Below are 19,400 nucleotides of genomic sequence, written 5' to 3' on the forward strand. Positions count from 1 at the left end.
CTGTACAAGATAAACCCCCTGAATATTAAACAAAAATGACACATATGCCAATTTATGGTATGTTATGCTCGGCTTGTCATGAACCCAGTGACCAAAGCATTGAGGAAGTTCTGTGTGAAGCTCCAGAATGTTTTAAAGGATTTTTGGGTACGAGTGAGGGCCACATGTCTTACATATTCCAGCCGGAGGATTCTACGGTAAAGATCTTCAACGCCAATGGCCCCAAACCCGTTTATCCGGCAAAACCTGGGAGTTTTTCTCCTGCTCTTGGTATGAGAGAATGGCTAAAGATCAGGCTTGCGCTCTGTAAAATTGAACAGGTCCTGAGTGGTACACCTGTGCCCGGCTATGCGTTGGAAGAACAGGTCTTCGGGGGCAGGGATCTCAAGGCTCTAAGAATTGCTTCAATGGACTATAGCCCTGACAACAAAGTGACAATTTTAGCCTGTGAAGTTTATGATGCGTGTAATGCTACAAAGTCTGTCAATTCTCCAGTAGCATCCAGAGCATGCAAAGATGTCAACTTTTTTATTCCTGTGTTTAGTTTTAAATGGGTGGATTATCCAATTTTCATAACACTTATGAATAAGCTGGACATTCTCTTCAAAAATCGCGAACAGTTAAGGCGCTGGCCTCGGCTGTCCTTGAGACATAGCCAGGACCAAAAGGCCCGACGTAGGATCTACCCCTGGAGTGAAAACTTACCAAGTGTTGATGAACCTTGCAAGAGATCCCGGCATTTTGATGACCAACTGGACACTGACAATGGGGGGTGGTTGCATCAGATCCCTGGATCTGTAAGAAAGGCTTCGTAAAATACCATAATAATGTAAGGCTATAAAATGTATGTACTAAATATTTTGAATGAAATAAATGTTTTTAAAAGCAGAATCTCACCATGTCATGAACTCGTTAGTTTGTTCACTCTTAGCGCATTCTGTCCCTCAGGGAAAAACATTTCTAGGTGGGCTTAAACAAATCTACAGTGAAACAAAAGTGTACATTTTACACATATGTTTATCGACTTTTAAAAGAACACAGTAACATGACCGATATAGTGGAGATGCATGCTACACAAATCTGCTAGTGGATATTCAATGTACAACAGGGGTCTTCTGTAACAAGCAATACGTGTTAAATATGGGGCCACAGTCAATCATGACAGCCTCTTTAGGAAAGGCCTTTACTTATGACATAAACAGAATAATTTTCTACACAGCTTATTCATTAATGCTGTGGGATAAATCAGGTGTTTCTAGCTGGGCTTAAACAAATCTACAGTGAAACAAAAGTGTACATTTTACACATATGTTTATCGACTTTTAAAAGAACACAGTAACATGACAGATATAGTGGAGATGCATGCTACACAAATCTGCTAGTGGATATTCAATGTACAACAATAGTCTTAGGTAACAAGCAATACGTGTTAAATATGAGCCACACTCAATCATGACAGCCTCTTTATGAAAGGCCTTTACTTATGACTTAAACAGATTATTTTTCTACCCATCTTATTCATTAAAGCGTGGGGCATACCCCAGGATTTACATGCCGGACGGATTAGCTACCCATGCAGGGAAAACCAAAAATGCCCATGCATCTGCGCTCAAGGCTCTCTCTCTCTCTCTCTCTCAGTAAATGTTTTATCAACAGTTATAGAAATATTAAACAAGCCTTAGTTCAAAACATAATTTAGGTTTTAGGGTCTAATGTGGCAAGCAATACGTGTTAAATATGGGCCACAGTCAATCATGACAGCCTCTTTATGAAAGGCCTTTACTTATGACTTAAACAGATTCATTTTCTACACAGTTTATTCATTAATGCTGTAGGATAAATCAGGTGTTTCTAGGTGGGCTTAAACAAATCTACAGTGAAACAAAAGTGTACATTTTACACATATGTTTATTGACTTTTAAAAAGACCACAGTAACATGACAGATATAGTGGAGATGCATGCTACACAAATCTGCTAGTGGATATTCAATGTACAACAGGGGTCTTCTGTAACAAGCAATACGTGTTAAATATGGGGCCACAGTCAATCATGACAGCCTCTTTAGGAAAGGCCTTCACTTATGACATAAACAGAATAATTTTCTACACAGCTTATTCATTAATGCTGTAGGATAAATCAGGTGTTTCTAGGTGGGCTTAAACAAATCTACAGTGAAACAAAAGTGTACATTTTACACATATGTTTATTGACTTTTAAAAAGACCACAGTAACATGACCGATATAGTGGAGATGCATGCTACACAAATCGGCTAGTGGATATTCAATGTACAACAGGGGTCTTCTGTAACAAGCAATACGTGTTAAATATGGGGCCAAAGTCAATCATGACAGCCTCTTTAGGAAAGGCCTTCACTTATGACATAAACAGAATAATTTTCTACACAGCTTATTCATTAATGCTGTAGGATAAATCAGGTGTTTCTAGGTGGGCTTAAACAAATCTACAGTGAAACAAAAGTGTACATTTTACACATATGTTTATTGACTTTTAAAAAGACCACAGTAACATGACAGATATAGTGGAGATGCATGCTACACAAATCGGCTAGTGGATATTCAATGTACAACAATAGTCTTAGGTAACAAGCAATACGTGTTAAATATGGGCCACAGTCAATCATGACAGCCTCTTTATGAAAGGCCTTTATTTATGACTTAAACAGATTATTTTTCTACCCATCTTATTCATTAAAGCTGTGGGCCTAACCCAGGATTTACATGCCGGACGGATTATCTACCCATGGAGGGAAAACTTACGGAGCTTTGAGGGAGTGTGCAAGCGTCTTAGCGATCGGATAATGGTCAGGGCTAACCAGACCTCTGGATCTGTAAGAAAGGCATCGTAAAAGACCTTAATTATGAACGGTTATAAACTGTATGTACTAAATATTTTGAATTAAATAAATGGTTTTAAAAGCAGAATCTCACCTTCTAACGATAAGAATAAGTCCTTTCCTTCTATCACCAAGCATGCCCCTGAAAATGACCATGCATCTGCGCTCAAAACTCTCTCGCTCTCTCTCTCTCTCTCTATGCATGGGGGGTCGTTTGAAACCAAGATTTACACTATCCGACAAAACAGATGCCTACCCCCTCAACAAAAATATTGTGTCTTACGCCTCCTAAACACAAAGGCCTTTCAAAAACAAATTTTTTAGTTTTTTTTTTTTTTTGGGGGGCTAAAAAAGTCATTCAGCCCAGCGATGTCGAGACCTCCCCACCCCAGCATCTAGATGCTAGCCCCCCGGAGATTTTAGAATATCAAAAGGTACCTAATGTTTAGACACCCCCAATACCAGGTGTTTGAACCAAATACCATGTGTTTGAACCAAATACCTTAGGCTTCAAAGATAGCGGGGGTCTAGTCCTAAAAAAATAAAAAAAATAAAAAAAAATACGACACCCCAGGCTCTGTAAACTCATTCCGTACTATCACGACTTTTGAGCCAAGGCCGCAAACTTCTCAACGAGTCCAGTGAAACAGATAGTTTCCCACTGTTAGCATCGTTTTTAGCGCAGTTACACACATGCAGGACAGCAGAATTGTTATCGGACTTACCCGTTAAAAAGATAATCTGGGAAACCCTCCTAATGGACCTTTCTATAGGTTAGTTCGTGAAATAAATATATATATATATATATATATAAGCTGTATATTAGATTTAGGATGCGGGGACTTGTTTGAACATTGTGAATGTTATAGGAATATTAAACAGGAGTTATAGGGGTTTTAACCGATGACAACAATGATTATTTTATTTAAGTCAAATGTACATATTCATGTAATTTAAAACGTTCGCAGGATATGCAACATTAAGCCATCTGCATCCCGGGGATAAAGGATATGGAAACGCCTTCATTAGAAAGGAATTCCGAAGAGCAACGGATGGACACAGACTTTTACGAGATATCTATATGTAAACTGTATATATTTTTTATGCTAAAATGTACACCCGAAATCGAAAATCATACAACCCTGGAGGACATAATCGAAACGGAAGGGGGGTACCCCCGGAACATGAAGAGTAAAACATTGAATTCGGACGATTTCCCCGCTTCAAAGGACATTTCGGAGGTCTCTGATTTGCGGTTGTTTGTGATGGGCAGAAAACAGGTTAAGGTTATGTTTGTATATATATATATATATATATATATATATGTTTGTTACAATATCACAAATAATGTTTCTCGGACTAACACACTGTAGAGTTTCCTAATTACTAAAGAACAATCACTAAGACAAAACACAAAAAGTTGTAATACAATCAGTATACATGGCATTATATATGGAAAACTCTACAGTGTGTTAGTCCGAGAAACATTATTTGTGATATTGTAACAAATGTTTTTTGTGGGAAACTATCTGTTTCACTGGACTCGTTGAGAAGTTTGCGGCCTTGGCTCAAAAGTCGTGATAGTACGGAATGAGTTTACAGAGCCTGGGGTGTCGTATTTTTTTTTATTTTTTTTATTTTTTTAGGACTAGACCCCCGCTATCTTTGAAGCCTAAGGTATTTGGTTCAAACACATGGTATTTGGTTCAAACACCTGGTATTGGGGGTGTCTAAACATTAGGTACCTTTTGATATTCTAAAATCTCCGGGGGGCTAGCATCTAGATGCTGGGGTGGGGAGGTCTCGACATCGCTGGGCTGAATGACTTTTTTAGCCCCAAAAAAAAAAAAAAAAACTAAAAAATTTGTTTTTGAAAGGCCTTTGTGTTTAGGAGGCGTAAGACACAATATTTTAGTTGAGGGGGTAGGCATCTGTTTTGTCGGATAGTGTAAATCTTGGTTTCAAACGACCCCCCATGCATAGAGAGAGAGAGAGAGAGCGAGAGAGTCTTGAGCGCAGATGCATGGTCATTTTCAGGGGCATGCTTGGTGATAGAAGGAAAGGACTTATTCTTATCGTTAGAAGGTGAGATTCTGCTTTTAAAACCATTTATTTAATTCAAAATATTTAGTACATACAGTTTATAACCGTTCATAATTAAGGTCTTTTACGATGCCTTTCTTACAGATCCAGAGGTCTGGTTAGCCCTGACCATTATCCGATCGCTAAGACGCTTGCACACTCCCTCAAAGCTCCGTAAGTTTTCCCTCCATGGGTAGATAATCCGTCCGGCATGTAAATCCTGGGTTAGGCCCACAGCTTTAATGAATAAGATGGGTAGAAAAATAATCTGTTTAAGTCATAAATAAAGGCCTTTCAAAAAGAGGCTGTCATGATTGACTGTGGCCCATATTTAACACGTATTGCTTGTTACCTAAGACTATTGTTGTAGCATTGAATATCCACTAGCCGATTTGTGTAGCATGCATCTCCACTATATCTGTCATGTTACTGTGGTCTTTTTAAAAGTCAATAAACATATGTGTAAAATGTACACTTTTGTTTCACTGTAGATTTGTTTAAGCCCACCTAGAAACACCTGATTTATCCTACAGCATTAATGAATAAGCTGTGTAGAAAATTATTCTGTTTATGTCATAAGTGAAGGCCTTTCCTAAAGAGGCTGTCATGATTGACTTTGGCCCCATATTTAACACGTATTGCTTGTTACAGAAGACCCCTGTTGTACATTGAATATCCACTAGCCGATTTGTGTAGCATGCATCTCCACTATATCGGTCATGTTACTGTGGTCTTTTTAAAAGTCAATAAACATATGTGTAAAATGTACACTTTTGTTTCACTGTAGATTTGTTTAAGCCCACCTAGAAACACCTGATTTATCCTACAGCATTAATGAATAAGCTGTGTAGAAAATTATTCTGTTTATGTCATAAGTGAAGGCCTTTCCTAAAGAGGCTGTCATGATTGACTTTGGCCCCATATTTAACACGTATTGCTTGTTACCTAAGACTATTGTTGTACATTGAATATCCACTAGCCGATTTGTGTAGCATGCATCTCCACTATATCTGTCATGTTACTGTGGTCTTTTTAAAAGTCAATAAACATATGTGTAAAATGTACACTTTTGTTTCACTGTAGATTTGTTTAAGCCCACCTAGAAACACCTGATTTATCCTACAGCATTAATGAATAAACTGTGTAGAAAATGAATCTGTTTAAGTCATAAGTAAAGGCCTTTCATAAAGAGGCTGTCATGATTGACTGTGGCCCATATTTAACACGTATTGCTTGCCACATTAGACCCTAAAACCTAAATTATGTTTTGAACTAAGGCTTGTTTAATATTTCTATAACTGTTGATAAAACATTTACTGAGAGAGAGAGAGAGAGAGAGAGAGCCTTGAGCGCAGATGCATGGGCATTTTTGGTTTTCCCTGCATGGGTAGCTAATCCGTCCGGCATGTAAATCCTGGGGTATGCCCCACGCTTTAATGAATAAGATGGGTAGAAAAATAATCTGTTTAAGTCATAAGTAAAGGCCTTTCATAAAGAGGCTGTCATGATTGAGTGTGGCTCATATTTAACACGTATTGCTTGTTACCTAAGACTATTGTTGTACATTGAATATCCACTAGCAGATTTGTGTAGCATGCATCTCCACTATATCTGTCATGTTACTGTGTTCTTTTAAAAGTCGATAAACATATGTGTAAAATGTACACTTTTGTTTCACTGTAGATTTGTTTAAGCCCAGCTAGAAACACCTGATTTATCGCACAGCATTAATGAATAAGCTGTGTAGAAAATTATTCTGTTTATGTCATAAGTAAAGGCCTTTCCTAAAGAGGCTGTCATGATTGACTGTGGCCCCATATTTAACACGTATTGCTTGTTACAGAAGACCCCTGTTGTACATTGAATATCCACTAGCAGATTTGTGTAGCATGCATCTCCGCTATATCTGTCATGTTACTGTGTTCTTTTAAAAGTCGATAAACATATGTGTAAAATGTACACTTTTGTTTCACTGTAGATTTGTTTAAGCCCACCTAGAAATGTTTTTCCCTGAGGGACAGAATGCGCTAAGAGTGAACAAACTAACGAGTTCATGACATGGTGAGATTCTGCTTTTAAAAACATTTATTTCATTCAAAATATTTAGTACATACATTTTATAGCCTTACATTATTATGGTATTTTACGAAGCCTTTCTTACAGATCCAGGGATCTGATGCAACCACCCCCCATTGTCAGTGTCCAGTTGGTCATCAAAATGCCGGGATCTCTTGCAAGGTTCATCAACACTTGGTAAGTTTTCACTCCAGGGGTAGATCCTACGTCGGGCCTTTTGGTCCTGGCTATGTCTCAAGGACAGCCGAGGCCAGCGCCTTAACTGTTCGCGATTTTTGAAGAGAATGTCCAGCTTATTCATAAGTGTTATGAAAATTGGATAATCCACCCATTTAAAACTAAACACAGGAATAAAAAAGTTGACATCTTTGCATGCTCTGGATGCTACTGGAGAATTGACAGACTTTGTAGCATTACACGCATCATAAACTTCACAGGCTAAAATTGTCACTTTGTTGTCAGGGCTATAGTCCATTGAAGCAATTCTTAGAGCCTTGAGATCCCTGCCCCCGAAGACCTGTTCTTCCAACGCATAGCCGGGCACAGGTGTACCACTCAGGACCTGTTCAATTTTACAGAGCGCAAGCCTGATCTTTAGCCATTCTCTCATACCAAGAGCAGGAGAAAAACTCCCAGGTTTTGCCGGATAAACGGGTTTGGGGCCATTGGCGTTGAAGATCTTTACCGTAGAATCCTCCGGCTGGAATATGTAAGACATGTGGCCCTCACTCGTACCCAAAAATCCTTTAAAACATTCTGGAGCTTCACACAGAACTTCCTCAATGCTTTGGTCACTGGGTTCATGACAAGCCGAGCATAACATACCATAAATTGGCATATGTGTCATTTTTGTTTAATATTCAGGGGGTTTATCTTGTACAGTCTTAAACATACATTGTTCTGGGGCTTTATAAGGCTTCTGCAAAGCCAGCCTCTTTGAAATGTTCATTAACAACACCCAACACTAGACATCCAGGAACAGGTTGACATGACACCTGGTCACTTACTTACCCAAAAAGCCCCCCTAACCATCAGGATGTCCTGACCTGAAGCCCAAATATGTGCATGCCCCCCTTCTACACGCCATTGGGTCATCAATCACTACATAGGGTCATAAATCATGATCTTTTTGATTTACGACATTGACACCTGGTCACTTACCCAAAAAGCCCCACCCCTGCCAGGATGTCCTGACCTGAAGCCCAAATATATGCATGCCCCCCTTCTACACGCCATTGGGTCATCAATCACTACATAGGGTCATAAATCATGATCCTTTTTGATTTACGACATTGACAGCTTGACACTTACCCAACCAGCCCCCCCTAACCATCAGGATGTCCTGACCGGCAGCCCAAATATGTGCAGGCCTCCTACAACAGGACATAGGGTTCACATAGCGGTCACATAGGTTCACATAGGGGCATCCATCAAATTTTGACGTGTGACATCTACTTTAATCTCTCTGTGGTTGAAAACGAGTTTTCATGACTCCAACCTAAGTGTATGTAAACTTCCGACTTCAACTGTATGTAAATGAGATATGTATTTAATTTTAAATTAATTTGCTAACATTTCTAAAAACATGTTTTCACTGTCATTATGGGGTATTGTGTGTAGATGGGTGAGGAAAAAAATATATTTCATCCATTTTGAATTTTGGCTGCAACATCAACAAAATGTGGAGTAAGTCAAGGGTTATGAATAATTTCTGAAGGCAGTGTATGAATTGGTTGAAACTTTCTTCGCAGCTTGTTTGGTTTGCAGCAGTATACTTGTTTGAACATTAGAACCAATGCAGTGAGTGTGCACATGGGCATGACTGACAGGGTTCGTCATGGTCAGTTCCGAAAGAACGGAAAATGAAAATCTGTTCTGATTTGACAAATTCAGGTACTGAACACCACCCTGATGATATAAATCTGTATACACTGACAACTTTAAACGCAACATGTAATGTGTTGGTCCCATGTTTCATGAGCTGAAATAAAAGATCCCCGAAATTGTCCACAAGCACAAAAATGTTGTTCACAAATTTATTTACTTCCCTGTTAGTGAGCATTTCTCCTTTGCCAAGACAATCCATCCACCTGGCAGGTGTGCAATATCAAGAAGCTGATGAATCCGCATGATCATTACACAGTTGCACTTTGTGTTGGGGACAAAAGGCCACTAAAATGTGCAGTTTTGTTACACAACCCAATGCCACAGATGTCTCAAGTTTGAGGGAGAGTGCAATTGGCATGCTGACTGCAGGAATGCACTCATGAGCTGTTTCCAGATAAATTAATGTTAATTTCTCTACAATAAGCCACCTCCGTCGTTTTAGAGAATTTGGCAGTACTTCCAACCGGCCACACAATTGCAGAACACATGTATGGCGTTGTGTGGGCGAGCGGTTGATGATGTCAACATCATGAACAGAGTGCCCCATGGTGGCGTTGGGGCTTATTGTATGTGCAGGCATAAACTACGGACAACGAACACGGTTACATTTTATCTATGGAAATTTGAATGCACAGAAATACTGCGACGAGATTGCATGTTGTGTTTATATTTTTGTTCGGTATAGAATATGAAGAAAAAAGAAATGGCTGGAGAAGTTAGAGGCTAGTTCCATTAGGGTGTAATTTAATGAATAATACATGGCAGATGTAGGGAAAGTTATGAAAAAAACAAAATGGAGAATTTGCATAAAGAACCCAAAATCAGATGTGAGTCTACCTAGGGTGAGTTGGGATTCATGATAATATCCGTTTGTTATTCCAGATACGGCCAGAGCAGCAGTGGGCGGGTCGCCAACACAGCAGCCATACAATAGCACAGGAGGAAGAGGTGGATGAATAGGGGGATGAAGAAGAGGGTCAGGAAAAATTGATGGACGAAGGGGACACAGCAGAGGGCAAAAGACGATGTAAGTCAAAGGGAATCCCTCCATTTCCTCTCTCACCCCTATGATCTCCTGCATGTCAAAACAATCAATACCTGTGTGTTGTTCATTAGGGCACACAGTAGCAAAACGCTTTGAAACGGAAGTCGAAAATGATTGTTCTTTTTGGACAAGTCGTGGTAGTCCCTCCCAGTTTCTCCCATTTGGTGCCTAATGAACACAACCCTATCTTTATAAGGCAGTCCCTTCAGCCAAGGGATTTAGACATGCAGGGTAAAGACAAGTCAGACATAAAGACAAGTCAGCATAGATGTTTAAACAACAATGTGTCTAAACTAATTTACTCTATGTAAACATAGCATAAGACAAGACCTAAGGAAAGTGCTTGTTAACACCAAGAATTTACTCGGCAATGGGTGTTATACATGATATTATCATGCATTGTTAAACACTGGCCTTCTTTCCTTCCTTACAGTAAGCAAAGAGGGATGTGCACTGTAAAAAAATATTGTGCCTCTTTTACTTTAAAAAAATGTAGGTAACTATTTGCATCAGCCTTTTAAGTAAATCCAACAATGCGGATCATTGAAGTATAATATACTTCGCTTTTAGTGCATTACAAACACAAATATATTAAGTGATAACAACTAACAGGATCTCAAATTCCTTTCATTCAACTTAATTTTATCAGGTTCAGAACAGTTTTGTTTTAGTTTGACCAGCTTAAGTCCTTCAAGTCCCAGAAATAATGTTATAAGTTTATATACTTAATGTCATCAGTTACAGAACTAATATTGTAAGTTTAATTTGCTGAATTTACTCAGTATTGTAATTGATATTCTGTTTTATCTACAAATGTTTTTTGCTCAGTTACTTATGATACTCAGGTTAGTAAAATGTATTTAAATTGGGTTCCTACTACTCAAATATATACTCACAACTATACTTAAAAAGCTGATGCAAATAGTTACCTCAATATACTTGGGATAATTTACGAAAAAGTATTATTTCTATACAAGAGAATATGCAAAAAGAAACAGTGCTCAATTTCAAACTTCAACACCTTTATTTTGAATAAAGGTTTTCTTCAAACTTCAATCTCAAATTGCCCCTTAAACCCTACTCCTTAAGCATTTGTGGAGAGCTCATTATTTTGTCATCTTTAAGCATTCTGGGTATAACCACCTTGCCTCCTTAGGTAAAGTTACATCCAGATAGCTTGCACCTGACTACAAATCATTTCAGATCTTCACAACTGCATGAAGTTTAGGTGATAGTTTGGGATTAGCACTTTGACCTCACATCTTGTACATTTTGGCAATACATCTCTGGTGGTCTGTGTGCCCCTTAACAACAAAGTGATATTTTAACAGAAACATAAGTTAACGATGTATCTTAATAGACTTTACACAAAGCACAATATGAACTTTAGCTCAAATACAACCTCATTCAAACTGTTTTAGATCAATAAAAATATGGGTTTTCAAAACATACATTGCACATATTGTTACAAAATATATGCCAAATTGTCCCTTAAACCTGACTCCATTTGCACTAGTGAAGCCCATATGGACATATTATTTTGACAGGTCTGGGTATAACTCCACCTTGCCTCCTTAGGTAAAGTTACATCCAGATAGCTTGCATCTGACTACAAATCATCTCAGAAATCCACTAGTGCATATGAAGTAAGTTTTAAAACAAAGCTGTTTTTTTTAACCAGGAATTGACAATGTCTCTTATGACTTCACCTGACAAAGAGCATCATGTAAACTGTAGCTCCTACACCACCTAGCAACTAGCTTTTCATTCTTACTGAGTAGGGTGTAGACCACAGTTTGAGTGGCCCTTTGAGTTCTCATAGATATCTTTAGATATCTCTGAAAACAAGTAAGTTCATCTTTAGAGCTTGGACCCGTGGGGAGGTCCTGAGATCATCAAGTTCCAAGAATACTTTTTGGAACACCTCAAAAGGCATATATGTCAGTTCTAGATGAGGCCCAAAAGAAAGGTACATGACTAACACTGCAAATACCAGCCAGGACCTCTGCTCCTTCGATGCAGATCCCATGCTCTATATTCTGGTGCAGATCCTTCACAGTGAACACCTGAACGAGGTCCTGAAGCTCGTTCTGAACGAGGTCCTCTCGTATCAAGGTGTCGTCGGCATCCTGAGTGAAAAAATTAAGAAATAACAGACTAGGCTATTACATTACAACTGTGCAACTTCAGGAAGAGAGGGAAACAAATGAAGATACCTCATTTAGATATAAATAAGGATACAAAAATAAAAACCTTTACCTTGTGTTCTGTAATAAGGTCTTCAACCCTCTCGCCAAGGGATATGACCAGGCCACGGATCACACTGTCTCTCCTTTCCTGGATGGTGTTGCACTGTAATATGATGTTATACAAATAATTGCATATAATACAGGCAACTAAATACATACAGCATAAACAATATACTATTGTGAAGGTGTTACTGTGCATACCCCGTACAGAACTTCAAAGATTTTCTGCATTCCCACCTTTACAGCACCTCCTTTCGACTTAAACAATTCCAATAGTTTTGGTGTATATTCGTCCCGCTTCTGGATAAAGGTGGACTCAGGAGAAACAGTTGTAATTCTTCTGAACTCTTCCTTAATCTGAGAGAGCGAGAGAGAAGGGCGAGGAAACATCTTCTGATCAGATAAGGACAAAAGATGATCTGAGAGCCAGAATGCTATTGGGAAACCCCTCCCAAAGCATGTGCAGAGTGAGAATGTTCAGACTAATCTTTAATACATATATCCTGTCTAGCCCCAGCGTTCCGCTAGCGGAACTCCTCCCACATTCCACTGAAAAGGCAGAGCGCGAAATTCCAAAAATATTTTTGAGAAATATTTAACTTTCACACATTAACAAGTCCAATACAGCAAATGAAAGATACACATCTTGTGAATCCAGTCAACATGTCCGATTTTTTAAATGTTTTACAGCGAAAACACCACATATATTTATGTTAGCTCACCACCAAATACAAAAAAGGACAGACACATTCACAGCACAGGTAGCATGCACAAAGCCAACCTTACTAACCAAGAACCAACCAAACTAACCAAGAAACAACTTCATCAGATGACAGTCTTATAACATGTTATTCAATAAATCTGTTTTGTTCGAAAAATGTGCATATTTGAGCTATAAATCAGTTTTACATTGCAGCTACCATCACATCTACCGTCAGAAATAGCACCGAAGCAAGGAAGGCCGCTCAGCAAGGAAGAAGCCACTGCTCCAAAACCGCCATAACAAAAGCCAGACTACGGTTTGCAACTGCACATGAAGCATGGGGGTGGCAGCATCATGTTGTGGGGGTGCTTTGCCGAATACCTAAACCAAAGAACAAATGGCTTTCTTACCTTGTCCAATGACATGGTAAGGGAGCCAACATGTAATTTTGTAATTTTGGTGAAATATCCCTTCTTAAGGCTAGGGGGCAGTATTCGGAAGTTCAGATGACTGATGTGCCCAAAGTAAACTGCCTGTTACTCAGGCCCAGAAGCTAGGATATGCATTTGGTAGTATTGGATAGAAAACCCTCTGAAATTTCTAAAACTGTTAAAATAATGGCTGTGAGTATAACAGAACTGATATGGCAGGTGAAAACCCAAGGAGAATCCATCCAGATTTTTTTTGTTGTTGAGGTCACCACCCATTGAAATGCTTGTCTATAGGAAATTCAAAGGAAGTCCTCCCAGATTGCAGTTCCTATGGCTTCCACTGGGTTTCAGGCTTGTTTTTTGAAAAATGAATTAATACTTGTAGTTTTTCAAGGTGGCTCTCATTTTGACTGTAGTCTTGTGGCGCTTGTGGATGAGGGCATGCACCTCGTTATTTATCTCCGGTATTGAACATACTACATTCCGTCTTAAATTTGATCGTTTATTTACAAATTAGGGTACCTGAGGATTGATTAGAAACATTGTTTGACTTGTTTGGACGAAGTTTATTAGTAACTTTTGGGATTCCTTTGTATGCATGTTGAACTAGTGGAACGGGTGGATTACTGAATCAAACACACCAACTAAACTGACTTTTTGGGGATATAAAGAAGGACTTTATTGAACAAAATGGCCATTTGTTGTGTAGCTGGGAACCTTGGGATTGCAAACAGAGGACGATCTTCAAAGGTAAGTGATTTATTTTATCGCTATTTCTGAATTTTGTGATGCCTCTGCTGGTTTGGAAAATGTTTTTAATGCTTTTGTATGTGAGGTGCTGTCCTCAGATAATAGCATGGTATTTTTTCGCCGTAAAGCCTTTTTGAAATCTGACAAAGCTGCTGGATAAACAAGAAGTTAAGCTTTTAAATGATGTATGACCCTTGTATTTTCATGAATGTTTAATATTACGATTTTTGTATTTTGAATTTCGTGTTCTGCAATTTCACCGGATGTTGTCGAGGTGGGTCACTAGCGCCCCACCTAGCCCAAAGAGGTTGTTAAGATACTGTTACAATTTTGGTAGTGACATATTGTCATTGATGGCCTAGAGTTTCTGGGGATCATTTGACAAGTCCATCGTAGTCACTCAGAAAAGGGTTAATGTTTACAGAAGAAGGGTGAATTGTTTAAATCAAATCAAATTGTATTTGTCACATGCGCCGAATACAACAGGTGTAGACCTTGCAGTGAAATGCTTACTTACAAGCTCTTAACCAACAATGTAGTTAAGAAAAATAAGTGTTATGTAAAAAATAGATAAGTAAAAAAAATAGCAGTAAAATAACAGTAGCGAGGCTATATACAGGAGGTACCAGTATCATCTCCTTTGTTTTGATCACGTTGAGAGAGAGGTTGTAATCCGGATACCACACGGCCAGGTCTCTGACCTCCTCCCTATAGGCTGTCTCATTGCTGTCGGTGATCAGGCCTACCACTGTTGTGTCGTCTGCAAACTTAATGATGGTGTTGGAGTCGTGCCTGGCCATGCAGTCATAGGTGAACAGGGAGTACAGGAAGGGACTGAGCACGCACTGAGCACGCCCTGAGAGGCCCCTGTGTTGAGGATCAGCGTGGCAGATGGTTTTTTACCTACCCTTACCACCTGAGGGCGGCCTGCCATGAAGTCCAGGATTCAGTTGCAGAGGGAGCTGTAGTCAATGAACAGCATTCTCACATAGGTTTTTCCTTTTGTCCGGGTGGGAAAGGGCAGTGTGGAGTGCAATAGAGATTGCACCATCTGTGGATCTATTGGGTTGGTATGCAAATTGGGCTGTGCCTAGGGTTTCTGGGATAATGCTGTTGATGTGAGCCATGACCAGCCCTTCAAAGCTACAGACGTGAGTGCTATGGGTCGGTAGTCATTTAGGCAGGTTACCTGAGTGTTCTTGGGTACAGGGACTATGGTGGTCTGCTTGAAACATGTTGATATTACAGACTCAGTCAAGGACAGGTTAAAAATGTCACTGAAGACACTTGCCAGTTGGGTCAGCGCATGCTCGTAGTACATGTCCCGGTAACCCGTCTGGCCCCGCGGCCTTGTGATTGTTGACCTGTTTAAAGGTCTTACTCACATCGGCTATGGAGAGTGTGATCACACAGTTGTCCGGAACAGCTTGTGTTCTCATGCAGTGTTGCTTGCCTCGAAGTGAGCATAGAGTTTCTTTTAGCTCATCTGGGAGACTCGTGTTACTGGGCAACTCGCGTCTGTGCTTCCCTTTGTAGTCTGCAATAGTTTGCAAGCCCTGCCACATCCGACGAGCGTCGTATGTGTAGTATGATTCAAACTTTATGCTTTACCTTTATGCTTTACCTGTTTGATGGTTCGTCTAAGGGCATAACGGAATTTCTTATAAGCACCCGAGTTAGAGTTCCACTCCTCAAAAGCGGCAGCTCTACCCTTTAGCTCAGTGCGGATGTTGTCTGTAATCCATGGCTTCTGGTTGGGGTATGTACGTATGGTCACTGTGGGGACGACTTCATCGATGCACTTATTGATGAAGCCAGTGACTGAGGTGGTGTACTCCTCAATGCCATTGGAAGAATCCCAGAACATATTCCAGTCTGTGCTTGCAAAACAGTCCTGTAGCTTAGCATCTGCGTCATCTGACCACTTCTTTATTGACCGAGTCAGTGGTGCTTCCTGCTTTAGTTTTGGCTCGTAAGCAGGAATCAGGAGGATAGAATTATGGTCAGATTTGCCAAATGGAGGGCGAGGGAGAGCTTTGTACGCATCTCTGTGTGTGGAGTAAAGGTGGTCTAGAGTTTTTTTCCCTCTGCTTTCACATTTAACATGCTGGTAGAAATTAGGTCAAATGGATTTGAGTTTCCCTGCATTCCCCGGCAACTAGGAGCCTCTGGATAGACGTTTTCCTGTTTGCTTATGGCCTTATACAGCTCATTGAGTGCAGACTTAGTGCCAGCATGGTTTTGTGGTGGTAAATAGACAGCTACGAAAAATATAGATTAAAACTCTTGGTATATCGTGTGGTCTACAGGTTATTATGAGATACTTTACCTCAGGCGAGACTTCCTTAATATTAGATTTTGTGCACCAGCAGTTGTTTACAAATATACATAGACTGCCACCCCTTGTCTTACCGGAGGCAGCTGTTCTATCTTGCCGATGCAGCGTAAAACCCACCAGTTGGATTTGATCCATGTCGTCATTCAGCCACAACGGTGAAACATAAGATATTACAGTTTTTAATGTCCCGTTGGTCGGATATTCGTGATCGTAGCTCATGTCTTTTGTTATCCAATGATTGTACGTTGGCTAATAGGACTGATGGTAGAGCAGGGGTGGGAAATTCCATTCCTTGAGGGCCTGATTGGTGACCCAGCCCCAGCTAACACACCTGACTCCAATAATCACCTAATTATGATCTTCAGTTTAGAATGCATTTTGATTAATCAGCTGTGTTTGCTAGTGATGGAGGAAAAGTGTGACACCAATCAGACCCTTGAGGACTGGAGTTGCCCACCCCTGTGGTAGAGGCAGATTACCCACTCGCCGGTGGATCCTTACAAGGCACCCCGACCTATGTCCACGATATCTCCTTCTCTTTGTCCTGCAAATGACGGGGATGTTGGCCTTGTCGGATGTCAGAAGTGAATTCGTCGTGTCCGACTCGTTAAACAAAAAATCTTTCTCCAGTACGAGGGGAGTAATCACCGTCCTGATATCCAGAAGATCTTTTCGGTCATAAGAGATGGTGGTTACAAATAATGCAAAAAAAACACAATTGCACAATTGGTTAAGAGCCTGTAAAACGGCAGCCATCTCCTCCGGCGCCATCTGATGTTTAGCAACAAAACCGATGCATGCACAACCATGAAGCAAAACAGATGGGGTTGGCTTCGAATCAAAGAAATGTTTTACAACATGTAAACTTTATTTCCTCTCCAAATCTATTGAAAACATAAATACCTTTGCATTTGGAGCACTTGTTGCCTCTCATGCATCGTTAGTTGTTGATCAGCTAGCTAGCAAATTTGAGCCATATTACCATCGACATGACATGGCACCTCAAAACAAGACATGTTATCAATAACAAGCTATAACGAGCTGAAATAAGCCAACTTCGATTCCCCACATGGCTGCTTCTTGTCATTTTTGCTAGCTATCTGACCGTCCAGAATCATAACAGACGGATGCGCGCGCATCGTTTTCGTGACGTTGTCAGCTAACCCATCTGTTGGACACCTCAGTAAAGCTGAGGACCAGTGCTATTTTTACCTTCTGCAAGTCCGTGCAGAGATATTTTGTTTGTGTTGGTCAACGGCCCCTTCCTCTTATGTGCAAAAAGTCAAAAATATTCACCAGGATATATTTTTGTGGTAGTTCTTAGTGGCTATTGCCTAGTTTGCCTTCAATTTTGGACTCTGCCGTGCCCAACTGCCCTCCTGACAAAAACGGATATTAAAAATCTAAAAGATAATCATATTTCTAGAGGCACTTTCACAGGCCAGTACTTGGGCACCTGTAGCCATCCCCACCTCCCCTTGCCCCCTGGCCACATACCCGACCCTCTGAAACCCCAGTATATTCTAAACTGATATTATATGACTTGCATTTACCTTTGTGATAGAGTAACCTCAGAAAACACACTCTGCATTCACATCTGTGCTTGTGTTGAGCTCCCGTTCGTGACCCTGCACTCACCAAGCCACTTAGCGGAAGGGTGGACGACACTCCACACAGCCTAAAGGAGGGGAAGAGTGGATGAGACAGAAATGGAGGCTTTATTTGTCTGTTGCTTGGGAACCCAGTGTGTCTGGGGGTTATGGGCACAGTGCCTTGATCTTATGATAATGATCGCTCAAGGGTCTGTGTGTGTGTGTTTGTGTGTGTGGTCGTATATTAGCTAGTAAATGTACAGCAGGCGACCGGGGGCACATTTTAAGGCTCATATTCACTATTCAGTGATTCGGGTGAAGAATAGTAATTGTAGGTTGTGAGAATGGGGAGATTGTGTCCTGCCACTCCGCTTGATGACTCATTACGGCTCCATTTACGTCCAGGGCTAGGTCTCAAATGGCACCCTTTGTCTCTGCCCAGTGAGCAACACAAGGAGAAAAGGCTGCTGAACGAGAAGAAGTGGTCCTGTCTGTCAATAGTGATTACACATAGCAGGATGCAATTTAATTAAAACTGCATGGCTGAGTCGCGCCCCGTGTGTTTGTGCGTGCGCTTGGTTGTCTTGCTGTGTACAATACAAATGTCACATTTGGTTTGCAATTAAGTGCAATTTAAGACGGTTTTGTGAAGAGTAATATTGAAAATGTTTCTATTGCATCTGTATTATGATTTTCAGATGTATCCTCTCACTCTTTTTTTGTTCAGTCCTGGACAGAGTGGGCGAAAGGACAGTCTGGAGACACGGCAGATCTGAAGAAACGAAAGAGTGGAGAAGCGGAGGACAGTGGACACGAGAACGGATCGTGCGAGGCAGAGAACAGTGCCAAAAAGAAAAAGCCCCTAGACACCTCAGCCAACCTCTCAGCGTTCGCCTTCAACACAAATTAAATATAAGGCTATATCATGGACCGATTTATACATTTTGCTCCCCATGTCTGTTTAGTTAGGGTCATAGGTCACAGCGAAATAATTCTCATTTGTGAGGTGTTTTCACGTTGTCATTGAGGGGTGTTGTGTGTGGATTGATGAGGAAGGTCCGAGTGCATAGCATATTCATGTCTGTCAAGTTATTGTTTAATTCCAAATGTAATTCAATTGCATTGTTATATCGTGAAAGGAAACAATAAAAGCTATAAATACCCCAGAAAATATTATAATTTGTGGATTGGTGCTGAGTATGAGAACTTTTAAGATGTATTTGGTATAATACGTAGTCTCCCAGGTGTCTAGAAATGCTCATTAGAACTGTTTGGTATGCCTGTTATGCAGCCATCGTCGATGTATAATTTTTTCCCCGATATGTTCCCTGGGGTTGGAGGAATTTCATAAATGACATCAAAGCGAAATATCTCGAGCACTTGAAATAGCT

The 19,400-nt window shown here is 40.3% G+C and overlaps 2 long non-coding RNA genes across 2 annotated transcripts; one reads left to right on the forward strand and one right to left on the reverse strand.

Moving 5' to 3' along the window:
• Nucleotides 1-217: 217 nt before the first annotated feature.
• LOC129813410 (uncharacterized) lies at nucleotides 218-2,979 on the reverse strand. Its single transcript, XR_008753157.1, has 3 exons — nucleotides 2,780-2,979; nucleotides 898-980; nucleotides 218-795 (listed from the first exon to the last, which is right to left on the reverse strand). It is a non-coding gene; the product is annotated as an uncharacterized LOC129813410 (long non-coding RNA).
• Nucleotides 2,980-4,861: 1,882 nt separating this feature from the next.
• On the forward strand, nucleotides 4,862-19,168 carry LOC129812524 (uncharacterized). Its single transcript, XR_008753010.1, has 6 exons — nucleotides 4,862-4,941; nucleotides 5,044-5,112; nucleotides 6,917-6,999; nucleotides 7,102-7,191; nucleotides 9,784-9,928; nucleotides 18,737-19,168. It is a non-coding gene; the product is annotated as an uncharacterized LOC129812524 (long non-coding RNA).
• Nucleotides 19,169-19,400: the final 232 nt, after the last annotated feature.

Source organism: Salvelinus fontinalis, chromosome 16 (assembly GCF_029448725.1).
Source record: "Salvelinus fontinalis isolate EN_2023a chromosome 16, ASM2944872v1, whole genome shotgun sequence".
Taxonomy (NCBI): Eukaryota; Metazoa; Chordata; class Actinopteri; order Salmoniformes; family Salmonidae; genus Salvelinus; species Salvelinus fontinalis.